Here is a 12,102-nt window from a genome sequence, read left to right as displayed (position 1 = left end):
GGGTAGCCTAGTGGTTTAGCATTCGCACGTCACGCGAAGACCCTGGTTTGATTCCATACATGGGTACAATGTGTGAAGCCCATTTCTGGTGCCCCCCGCCGTGATGTTGCTGGAATATTGCTAAAAGCGGCGAAAAAATAAACTCACTCACTCACCCCTTCAGGAACAAATAACTTATGGACCCGTCTCACTTTATGAATGCTATACAGTAGCAAGTGCCGGACTGTATCAACTTAATGCACGCATGCACAAACGCACTCACATGGCGTTTGTTTACTTTTTGCCATGTCATTATCATTTATTTCGACTCAAGTTTCGTGGAAAGAGTATTCTACTATTTTATGTAATTTCAACAATCCAATAATTAATCTACATCTGACTGAAATAGTGCTGTGAATTATTAAATCGCTTACAGATCAGACACAGCTACTTCATCTAGCGGAACTATTTGATCGACATCCTAAGAAATCAACGCATCTGGGAAATATATAATTTTTAAGAAATGTGTAGGAAGGAAGTTGTTGCAGGGTTGACCCACGCGCAGAGTGATCGAGGTCAGAATGTGTCCTGATCCACAATACAAAACGTTCGTAGCGCTACGACATTCGTAAGCCAATATGATAAACTATAGAGATACGACAGGTCGTAACGTTACGAACGCATGGCTTGTAAATATCTGCTTTGTGTCAAAATATCAACCCCTAATCACATCGTTCGGGGTGAGTGTGGCAGATACCCTGTCTATGTTTATGTTTACAAACGTTGTATTAAATATTGGTAAAAATTTGTTGAATATGCCAGTATCTCGTCTGCCCAGACAGTGCTATAACTTATTATTGTTAGATGCTAGCCATGGTAAAACAAATTGGGTATCAAAGCGTAAGTTATTACTTTACAATATGGGATTTGGATATATATGGGAAAGACAGTATATTAGTAGCTTAAATTCCTTCCTGTCTGAATTTATGATCAGGGTTCAGCATATATCCCATCAAGAATGGCATAACTCGTTATTTTCAAGTTCTAAAACTTATTCACGTTCTCTTTTCAAGTGTAATTTATCTATGGAACCATATCTAAGTGTTATTAACGTTAGTAAATTTCGCATTGCACTCGCAGTTTCGCTGTGGTTCCCATTAATTAAATATTGAGACAGGTAGATACACAAATAAGCCCAGACATCACAGGTTATGTAACATGTGCGACAATGGATATATAGAAAACGAGTATCATTTCCTTTTAGTGTGTACTGCATACAGTTCCTTGCGCACTATATATATTCCTGCCAAGTTTTACACATACCCTTCTTTGTCAAATTACAATATATTAATGACCTCCAACAATACCTTTGTCATCAGAAATGTAGCAATGTTTATTTATTATGCTGTAAAGCACCGCCAATCATATATGGCTGCAAACATTTAATATTTGTATTATGGGCCGATGGCCTACATACACTCTGCGAATAAAGAATATATGGTGGATCACTATCACGGATAACATGACGTCACCAGCTTGTTCACGCCACAACTCGAAACCGATGTTTTTAACTTTAGTAATTACAATGTTGATAAGCATTACACCCATTATTCTCTCAGTGAAACTGAAACTTAAACATTATTACCTATTTGATAATTTCGCGGTCGACATATTGTTCAAAGCGGCGGTAAATTGCCTATACGACTGATCATTAAATGCTTCTTAGAAGGTGACATCAATATTAAATGGATGGAGCTTATACTGTTGTATCAGCCATTACATATACGTTATAACGGGTTCAAGGTTTATACTAAGGTACAAATAATCTTTATTTTTTCAGAAACAAAACTATCCTCGACCCGGAGTGGAGAAGAATCGTTCACACCGTCCTTGCCTGCTATTTATGTATGGTCCAATACAAAACAATGATTCATTATCTCTATCAAGACACATTTTTCACATTGGCGTATTTTTCATCAAAGAGCTGTACCTTTATTTGATACTGCCAACAAATTGGTCATTCTGGGCAAATTTTGGAATACAAAGGTGCCGCATCCATTTAACATATACGTACATGTATACTAAATGGATATTCCCTACATATAATCGATTGAAGATACTCGATGAAAAGAAAAACCTCAATTCAAACTGTGAATGGAATCAGTCGCTGGAAGATGAAGTCATAAATGTCAAGATATTTAAGTTATTCATGTTGTCACATTATCAGGTTAGCTGAACACACGAAGGACCGTTTATAAAAAGATGCCATTAGAATTTAACTACATGTATACTTTTCACGAGCAGAACAAATTGTGGTTTCAGTTTGATTTGTATGTGCTCATTCGATCCCAAGGTCACGCGGACACACAGGCGTCTCAGGTAATTACTATTAAACCATATAATAGAAAATATACTGAGATATTTGTTACGGCTTCCCGAGTCAAGGGGGCTAACTGACTTTAATAGTCAGTTATCTCCCTTATCCCGTGGAGCTGTTTTTGTGACACCTCCTTACACCTCTTTAGTTAATGTGTATTGGTATTTTACTGATGTACAGTACAACCAGAAATTATAGAGAATTTAAAGATTGTAATTTTTCTAATTTTTTTACTCATTACTCACGTATTAAATGTGAATATTAGCAGAACATAACTCCAGATTCAAAGACAGGTGAACAGTTAGTATTTTGTCAAGTCACCATGGGCAGCAATGCAGGCTTCAATGCGGCGGGGCATACTACTGATCAAAGAAGTTAGAAAGTCGTGGCCCATGCTGTCCCAATATCGGACCACCTCTTCTTTCATTTCAGCAATATTTGTCAGATTTTTCTTATTGACACTTTCCTTCATAAGTCCCCAAACATTTTCTATTGGATTTAGGTCAGGGCTATAGCTTGGCCAATCTAATAATGTCATATTTTGGGTCCGAAACCAGGCCTGTGAATGCTTTGAACGATGTTTTGGGTCGTTGTCCTGTTTGAAAATCCCCAAACATTTCCATAGAACACGTGAGCAGATGGAAGTAAATGTCCCTCTTGAGAATATCTGTGTACCGTTCACTGTTCATATTCCCTTCAAATACAGAGGGGCGTTGTCCCTAACACAGATATGCCACCCCACACATTAAATTTTAGACTGTACTTTGGGCGCTGATACAAAAATTTTTCAGTTTGTTTGGTCCAGAATTTCAGTGTATTAGGAAACAGCCACACAGAACTTTCATCTGAGAAAATCACATTGTCCCAGTTAAAATGTCTATGCTGTAAGCACAAGTTCAACTTCGCTCCTTTTGTTCAGGTTTCATGATCGGTGATGGAATTCCTCGACTTTTCTGCCAACCCAATGCATGCAGCTCAGTTCTAATTGTCTCCTTACACACAGTTCCTCTATCAATCATATCCAGCCTTAAGTTTTCGTAACTCCTTCGTTTGTTTTTAGAAACAAGAATACCAAGCCGCCTCCTGTCACCGACAGTCAATTTTCTGGGCCTACCTGCGCCTCCCTGGTGCTCAATGCCATATCCATATCCATTTGCAATATTTTTCAAAACGCGATAAACAGTGGACAAAGGGATGCCTGTTCTACTTGAAATCACTTTAGCTGATCTGATGTCCTTGTTATAATACTCTAAAATCAACTTCCTCTTCTCTAAATCATCCATACTGAGGATCACTGAAAATGTCGTCTGCTAGCAAGTAAACAAAGGGGGATAACTCTTCACAAACTAATGAAAAAGGATTAACGGTGTTGTCTCTCTTGAATGAAACCAAGCATTTGATAGCTGGTCAAGGTTGTTTAAACTAGAAATCCAATTAAACATATTCCTAAAATTCTCAATAATTTCTGGTCATACTATATATACCCCAACTGATAATAATCTTCTAAATGTCAATCAGAATTATAAATATGAAGCAACTATGCCAGTGGAGATTTTAAGATCAATTGATATAATCAAAATTTGATCGGAAGGTTCAAACGATCCAATATATGTTACATGAACAAGATGCTGAGGGAAAAACGATTCTAATTTCAAAGAAAACAACGAGGTTTATTTTCTTCAGAACACATATTCACGATTAGTTAATTTGTACCTGAGACTATTTATACACGAGGAAGACAGAGGTCAACGCCTTGGAGCAGATATATTTATTTGCTTATATGTTTTTGAACTTTGAAAGTAGCTAGACCCATAGGCCCCCATTGCGGTCAGAAAATCGATAAACTAGGCCCCGGTTTACATCCCCACCCCAACTATACATATTATATAGTAGGGGTGTGGATACTAAATCGGGGCCTAGTTTATCGATTTTCTGACCCGCAGTGGGGCCTATGGCTAGACCCTCCCCGATACATTTCGATGATCTATTATCAGTCACGATTTACAACTAATTCCCAATGGATGTATTGGAAGAACCAGCAAACAAACTAATCAATCAAGACCTGTATACATTTAGTATGGGTTACATTTGGTGTTCAAAATTCATATACATTATTTGCTTGATATAGCTAACACAGACAAAAGATAACTAAACATAGATAACTTTGTTTCAGCATCACAATTTACAGCATTTGTTAACATTCGTAGAGAGGTAAAAATTGGTTATTGGGATGCTCATATCCATCTTCAAAACAACCGGTTGGTTCTCTTAAACGGCCTAAACGCATGTCGTAATAAATCATGAAAGCTACAACAAAAGGGCTTTTCTTAAATATAAGGTTCTGGTATCACGGAGGTCACAAATACAGTGTCGTTCCCAGAACTGGACAGGAAAACTTGGTTGACCGATGTTGACTTGGGTTGCCCTACAGAAACCCCGCGGTACTTAGCTAGGAGACTCCAAGTGATGTCATCGGTAAATAGAGAATCTCATCCAGGTGGCTACTGATAACAATTATATCAACTTGAACTGATAAAGTTACAAATATCCGATTGTTGATACAATTGATATCAGTAGACACGAGGGTGAGATTCTATTTATCATCAAAAATCACTCTTCATTAGTTTTCAATGAAAAATGTACATCTCTGAACACGGTACTAAAATTAGACTTGTGAGGTGAGGTGAAATTGGGTTTAACGTCGTGCTTGAGAATATTTCGCTCATATGACGACGTGCATGCGTGTGTATATGTATGTGCGGCTGCTTGTACCAGCCCAGACTGAAGCCGGTTTTACAGTGCCAACCCACTGAAACACCATGCCGCAGTGCAGCATGAACACCCCACTCAGACACATCATACTGACTCCGAACCGACCAGTCCTTGTTGTACCCATTAATGCCGAGCGCCAGGCAGGGACTAACAAGTACCATATTTTAACGTCTTTTGGTATGACGCGGTCGGGGATCGAACCCGCGACCTTCCGCTCTCCGGGCGGACGCTCTTACCACTACACCACGGAGGCGGTCAAAATTAGACTTGCAGTGCAGCGATGTCATAGCACTGAGAAGTCATCAAATTCATAATGTCATAGCATTGCAGGGCTCCAGATAATTTTTCAACATCAGGAGTACGTACTCCTTATTTTTCAATATAGGAGTACTGGAGTACATTTAGAGTACTGAATGGAAAATAATGGCGTATCAGTAATCTTGTGTTTTGTTTTATATATGCACCACAACATTGCTGCTCTTGTGTAAACAGGTCAATAAACAATAAAACAATACTTTTTCAGATAAATACGTCTGTAAATGATTTTAAGACCATACACCATTGCTGTGGTGCGTATCTGCGACGTTTTCTAAATTATTTCCTACCGTATCGTGCATATTTTCTATCCGTATACATACGCCGATACGGCCCTTATCTGGAGCCCTGCATTGTACAAAATCTACTGTCAAAACGTTATCTCACACAAGCAATATCTCCTGTGGAACACAGTTTTGGATGATAAACAGATTATTACACGAGCAAGTGTGTCATACGACTAATACGAAACGAGTGTGAAATTTTGTATTGCCCGAGCGAGAGCTATACACAATTTTGCACGAGTTTCGTATACGTCGTGTGGCACACTTGCGAGTGTAATAATTTCTTTATTATCCATTTTATTCATGTACATTTGTGCAGTAAAACACGGTAAGCAAGTGTGACAGCCCTGTTCATTGACGTCACGTTCAATGACGTCACAGACGATGATATACGGAAACAGTGGTTGCTAGGCAAAAGTGATATGTGCAAATGTGCACATATGATATATATATGACACTGGTTATGTTTCACCATATGGATAATAACAGATTATTACACAAGCAAGTTTGTCATACGACTTATACGAAACGAGTGTGAAATTTTGTCCATAACTTTGCAGAGTTTCGTATAAGTCGTATGACACACTTGCTGAGTGTAATATTTTCTTTATTATCCATTTTATTCATGTACATGTGTAAAGTAAAACACGGTAAGCAATTGTGACGGCCCTGTTAACTGACGTCACGTTCAATTGTTTAATGACGTTACAGGCGACGAAATACAGAAACAATGGTTGCTAGGCAAAAGTGATATGTGCACATGTGACACTAGTTATGCTTAAAAAATCTGTGTAAATGTAATTTGGTTGGTTTGTTGTTTAACGCCGCACTCAGCAAAATCCCAGCTATATGGAGGCGGTCAGTAAATAATCGAGTCTGGAGCAGACAATCCAGTGATCAACAGCACGAGCAGCAATCTGCGCAATTGTCAACCATGTCAGCGAGCCTGACCACCCGATCCCCTTAGTCGTCTTCTTACGACAGGCATGCAAGCTCCTGATTACCTGATCGATTTACTGAAACCATTTCCGGATACAACTTGCGTAACAAATCAGATTTGGCTGTTTCTAAATTTCGCACCTCAATTCTCCAAAAGTCATTTATTTATGATTCTGCAAGATTATGGAATGCTCTCTCATCTACAACAAAATGTACAAATTCATTATCATCGTTTAAATCAAAGTTATCTGGAAAAAATGACAAGGTTCCAAAATATTTTCTATTTGGTGAAAGAAAGGCAAATATACTAATCACCAAGTTAAGACATTCGTGTAGTTCATTACATGCAGATCTGTTTCCTGTTAATCTATCAGAGAGTAGAGTTTGAAATTGTGGTGCTCATGTGGAAGATGCTTACCATTTCTTTTTAAAATGTCCAAAATTTGTCAGTTGCCGTTTTGATCTGAAGCAAGAGTTTGAACTATCAAAAGTTCACTTATACATACCATTCTTACGGCAACCCTGCTCTGCCAAATATTATTAATAAAAATAGCTTAGACATGTGCATAAATACATTGTACGAAGTAAGCGCTACGATTAATGAATAATATGATTACTATGTCCATTCATTATTGTTCATGTTTCTGACACATGGGTACAATGAGTGAAGCCCATTTCTGGTGTCCCCCGCCGTGATATTGCTGGAATATTGCTAAAAGCGGCGTAAAACCAAACTCAGTCAGTCAGTCAGTCAGTCATGTTTCTGATGGGAGCAGGCGGTAATAAGTTACATAACTTGTGCCCAATCCATTTCAACACTGAATAAAATATTTTCAACAACAAGCATGGGTTACTGAAGACCAATACTAACCTGGATCTTCACTGGGAACTATAATAAGAATCTCATAGAGGGTTACAATAAATTTCATATTGGAACATAAGGGACCATCTCAAATGGACTTTTTTTGTGAAAATGACACGTAGCCACGAAAATGTATTTCAAACAATATGCATCAACTTTTATGTAAAATAGTAAGGCGGAAAATAGCGTAGTTGGGTTAAAATAATCTTCACCTAGAAACATAAAATGAACACTTTAAATAAAGGTTTATCCTTGTCAAAATTGATCTTCGCACGTTTGATAGATACCAAAAGCTAAAATAAAACAAATAAGAAGGTTTCGCAAGTTATAAGCATAACCCACGCCCGAACACCGTTAAACTAAACTTCACTTAAAGGAACAATGCGATAAGTGAACGTATCGTCAGATATGGTATAACAAATGACCCAAGATTTAATTTTCGGGCACACACTTCCTTCGATGGTAGACCGCCTGCGTGGTGTAGTGGTTGGAGCGTTCGCCCGGAGGACAGAAGGCCGCGGGTTCGATCCCGGCCGCGTCATACTAAAATATAGAACTTGTTGGTCCCTGTCTGGCGCTCGGCATTAATGGGTATAACAAGCACTGGTCGGCTCGGAGTCAGTATAATGTGTCTGAGTGGGGTATTCATGCTTAACTGCGGCATGGTATGTCAGTGAGCTAGCACTATAAAACCAGCTTAAGTCTGGGCTAGTACAAGCAGCCACACATACACATGCATGCACGTTGTGGTATGAGCGAAATATTCTTAAACCCCATTTCACCTCACCTCCTTCGATGGTAGGCTATAGAGGACCGATAACGGCATTCTTTTTAACGGATTGGACATGGTACTGTATTTTTGTAATTATTACTTTATTGTTTTGTGGTATTATGCATTTTTAGAGCTTTTTGGTCTAAACATTGAGTGAACATGGTTTGCATAAATACAAAATCGGTGCAGCAACACGGCAGCGTTTGGAATGAGAGCATGTTGTGTCTATACTGGAAACTGTGAGAACAGGTGGGACATTTTTCTGTTTTCTTTTGATGTTTTGCCAAGTGGCCAGTAAACAAATCCCTTGACATAAAATTTGCAACACATTTTGTGCATCTGTTAGGATCTCCTTGCATCGGTATATGAACTTTCTTCTTGTGGGCCCTCAGAAAACCGGGTGAATCTATGTGAGTGAGTGAGTGAGTGAGTTTAATTTTAAGCCACACTTGGCAATATTCCAGCTATATCGCGGCGGTTTGTAAATAATCGAGTCTGGACCAGACAATCCAGTGATCAATAGCATGAGCATCAATCAGCGCAATTGGGAACCGATGACATGTGTTAACGAAACCAGCGAGCCTGACCACCCGATTCCGTTAGTTGCCTCTTACGACAAGCATGGTTGAGCACCCCTGCATTCCCCCCTCTGGATCCGCCTATGATATGAAGCCATTGACGCATGTGATTGTCAACACTAACTCCGGTAACTGATACGTGTACAGTGAGTGAGTTTAGTTTTACGCCGCACTCAGCAATATTCCATCTTTATTACACTCTCGCTCGGGCAATACAAAATTTCACACTCGTTTGGTTTTAGTCGTATGACACACTTGCTCGTGTAATAATCTCTATTTATGAAAAACGTCATAATTATACCATTCATCCTTTATTTATTTTATCCTAACTGAAATACAAAATAATTGATTTAGGGATTTTCTCAGTACATTTTTCATGCCTGTACTCTTGTTGAAAGTACGAGTTCATTCACAGCTTCATTTCACAGTCGCTATGGCAACAAACATGCAAATGCATCTTCCCGTCTGAACAGAGCTGCAGGTAGTTGTTACCACCCATTGTTGAATGTGACGTAAGTAATAACATGATTCTAAATGTTTTGTGATTTTTACCTGTAAATGGTATTTTGGATAAAGATTAGATGACCAAATAAAAATGCCTAGTTGGGAAAAATCTAGTTATTTTAATATTTGATAAAACTACCTATTTTAATGAAGTAATAAACAAACGCCAAAAAAACCCCATTTTATTTCTATTTGCTTAAGTACTTTAACAACAGTGCTTGTATATATTCGTCTAAAGCAGTGATAAAATCGACCAGGCAATTCATTTATTTTAAATATCGGACTATCATGCTCAACATTTGACAGGGATATATCGATAGACATGTGTCAACTAAGTCAGCGAGCCTGACCACCCGATCCCGTTAGTCGCCTCTTACAACAAGCATGGGTTACTGGAGATCAATTATAACCCAGATCTTCACGGGTCTGGGTTACATTTTGGAAAAATTCGGATACAATTATCAAGCGGGTAAGTAGAACATCCCCGACCATCCTGATTATATGAGTTGTATTTCTTAAGAATGAATAAAAGCCCTCTACCCTTGCGGCACCATACTTTCGTTTTATGGAATTTAAGACTGAGTGAGTTTAGTTTTAAGCCGCTTTCAGCACTATTCCAGCAATATTACGGCGTGGTACACAAGAAATGGGCTTCACACATTGTACCAATGTGGGGAAGCCAGTCTGGCTCACAGTCCCTAAGCCACATTATTTTCCTTACGGCCCTGCCATCTCTGCAATGCTAAAGCCCTACGCTAAAGCTCTGCAGTGCTAAAGCCCTAAATGAAGCAAGTCTAGATTTTCTCTGAATCTCTGGTCTCCCTAGGGCTCCTTTTCAATAAAGGGTTTGTTTGATACTATCAAAATATAAAAAAATATATATTCAGAGACTACGCGTTAGTATATGGGGAAACTAACGCTATAGGCTACACCGCCTTCCAGAAGATAAAAGTGAGTGAGTTTAGTTTTACGCCGCACTCAGCAATATTCCAACTATATGGCGGCGGTGTGTAAATAATCGAGTCCGCACCAGACAATCCAGTGATCAACAGCATGAGCATCGACCTGCGCAATTGTGAATTGATGACATGTGTCCACCAAGCCAGCGAGCAGCTGAAGTTACTAGGTTACTGAAGATTCATTCTAACCCGGACCTTCACGGGTCGGAAGAAATTAATGCGTAAAAGTATATCATGATAATAGTTAATCACTTACCCTCGAAATCCCGTGCAAGATTACAGATACTTGTCAAGAGGTGGTAACTTGACTTCCTGGACGTGGTTATGGTGTCGTGGGTATTCAACATTATGGAGACACCGGACCGCGAGGCTGGTTGCTGGGACTACTGACAATTACCCCCCGTCTGTTATATAGGGGAAATTTAGACTGAAAGTCGACCATTTTGTTTTTCTCATGGTGCACGCGGGTGACATAGATGAACATCTGGATGACCTCTTTATCCAAGTTAAAAATAGATCATTGACCTAAGTCAGATGAACAAAGACCTATTTGTGTCATTCTATTTTTAGACTTTGCCCATGGAAACAGCTTAATTTTAGACTTTGACTCACATTACTATTTTCAGACATGATACTAAACATCCTTGGATTGTACAGTGTGGTTCAATGGATGTATGTTTTGACAGGTGGGTTTAGCTGGCTACACGGAGGAGCAAGTCATGGAATAGGGTTCTGAAAAACTTACCTCATGGAAGTGACTCCAATATGCATCCATCAACAATCTTCACACAGCATGTTTCCATGTTGTCACTGTAGTTTACAATGGGTATAGACCCACCCATAAGGTATATCCATTGTCCAATGTATCATGTTGAAATAGGATTAGATCCAACAGCATTTATCCCAGCAGATCAAGGTGTTTTCATGGGTTGGAACAAGTAACTAATTCATGTGGAAAATACAGAATTAGGAATGACTGTACTCCAACAACGAATGAGTCATTTGACCACCCTTAGAGGTATTTGTCTTAAATATACAAAAGTAGGGAGAAAATCCTCAAACATGTCCACCCTGAACAGTCATGAAAATGACACCAGGGACAACTTCTAAACATGGCATATATATTCAATATTAACTAGTAAACTATGGCAACACATATTGACATAGCATGCTTTCTCAACAATGTTTCTAATAGTTGGAGTTGAGTTGGGTTTTACGTCACATCGGCATTTTTCCAGCCATACAGGAAAGAGCTCAAGCCTGAATTAATACGCATTTTAAGTATAAAGTCCAAATGATTTTATTTTAAATAAAAGCATATATATTCATTACATTGTTATTCAAAAACTGAAAAGTCATGGCACTAAATTCCAAAGCATGCAATTTGTTATTCACATTACATAGTTACAATTTATGATACAGTACAGATCAACTACTGTTTCTAATATGTCGTGACTCTCCAGAAGTGTTTGCTGTACAGGGGCGGATACAGCTTTTTTCAGTGTGTGTGTGTTTTGGTGGTGGGGGGAAAGAGAGAGAGAACCCGCTCCTGGAGAAAGGGTGTGTGCACACTTCAGTGGTCGGCACCCCTGCACACACACACACGGTCCGCCTATGCTGTATACGTCGTTAGCACTGTGTAGCATAATTTAGTAGCTAAGCTGGTTGATAGTCAGACAAAGTATTGTCATTAATACGAAAAAAATCACATTAGGCATTAATTGTTGTTTGGACAAATTCATAAATATATCAGTGATGACA

General features: G+C 38.8%; 1 protein-coding gene across 1 annotated transcript in view; it reads right to left on the bottom strand.

The window, feature by feature from the left end:
* The window catches only part of LOC124280722, a 53,207-nt gene extending 42,502 nt beyond the window's left edge, over positions 1 to 10,705 (bottom strand). Inside the window, exon 1 of the mRNA XM_046716705.1 lies at positions 10,598 to 10,705. The gene's annotated coding sequence lies outside the window, so the exon portion shown is untranslated. The remainder of the gene's footprint in view (positions 1 to 10,597) is intronic.
* Between the last annotated feature and the right edge of the window lie 1,397 nt (positions 10,706 to 12,102).

The sequence above is a fragment of the Haliotis rubra genome, unplaced genomic scaffold (assembly GCF_003918875.1).
Source record: "Haliotis rubra isolate DU_JTF1 unplaced genomic scaffold, ASM391887v1 Scf272, whole genome shotgun sequence".
Lineage (NCBI taxonomy): Eukaryota > Metazoa > Mollusca > Gastropoda > Lepetellida > Haliotidae > Haliotis > Haliotis rubra.
This window is presented reverse-complemented; position numbering and strand designations above follow the sequence as displayed.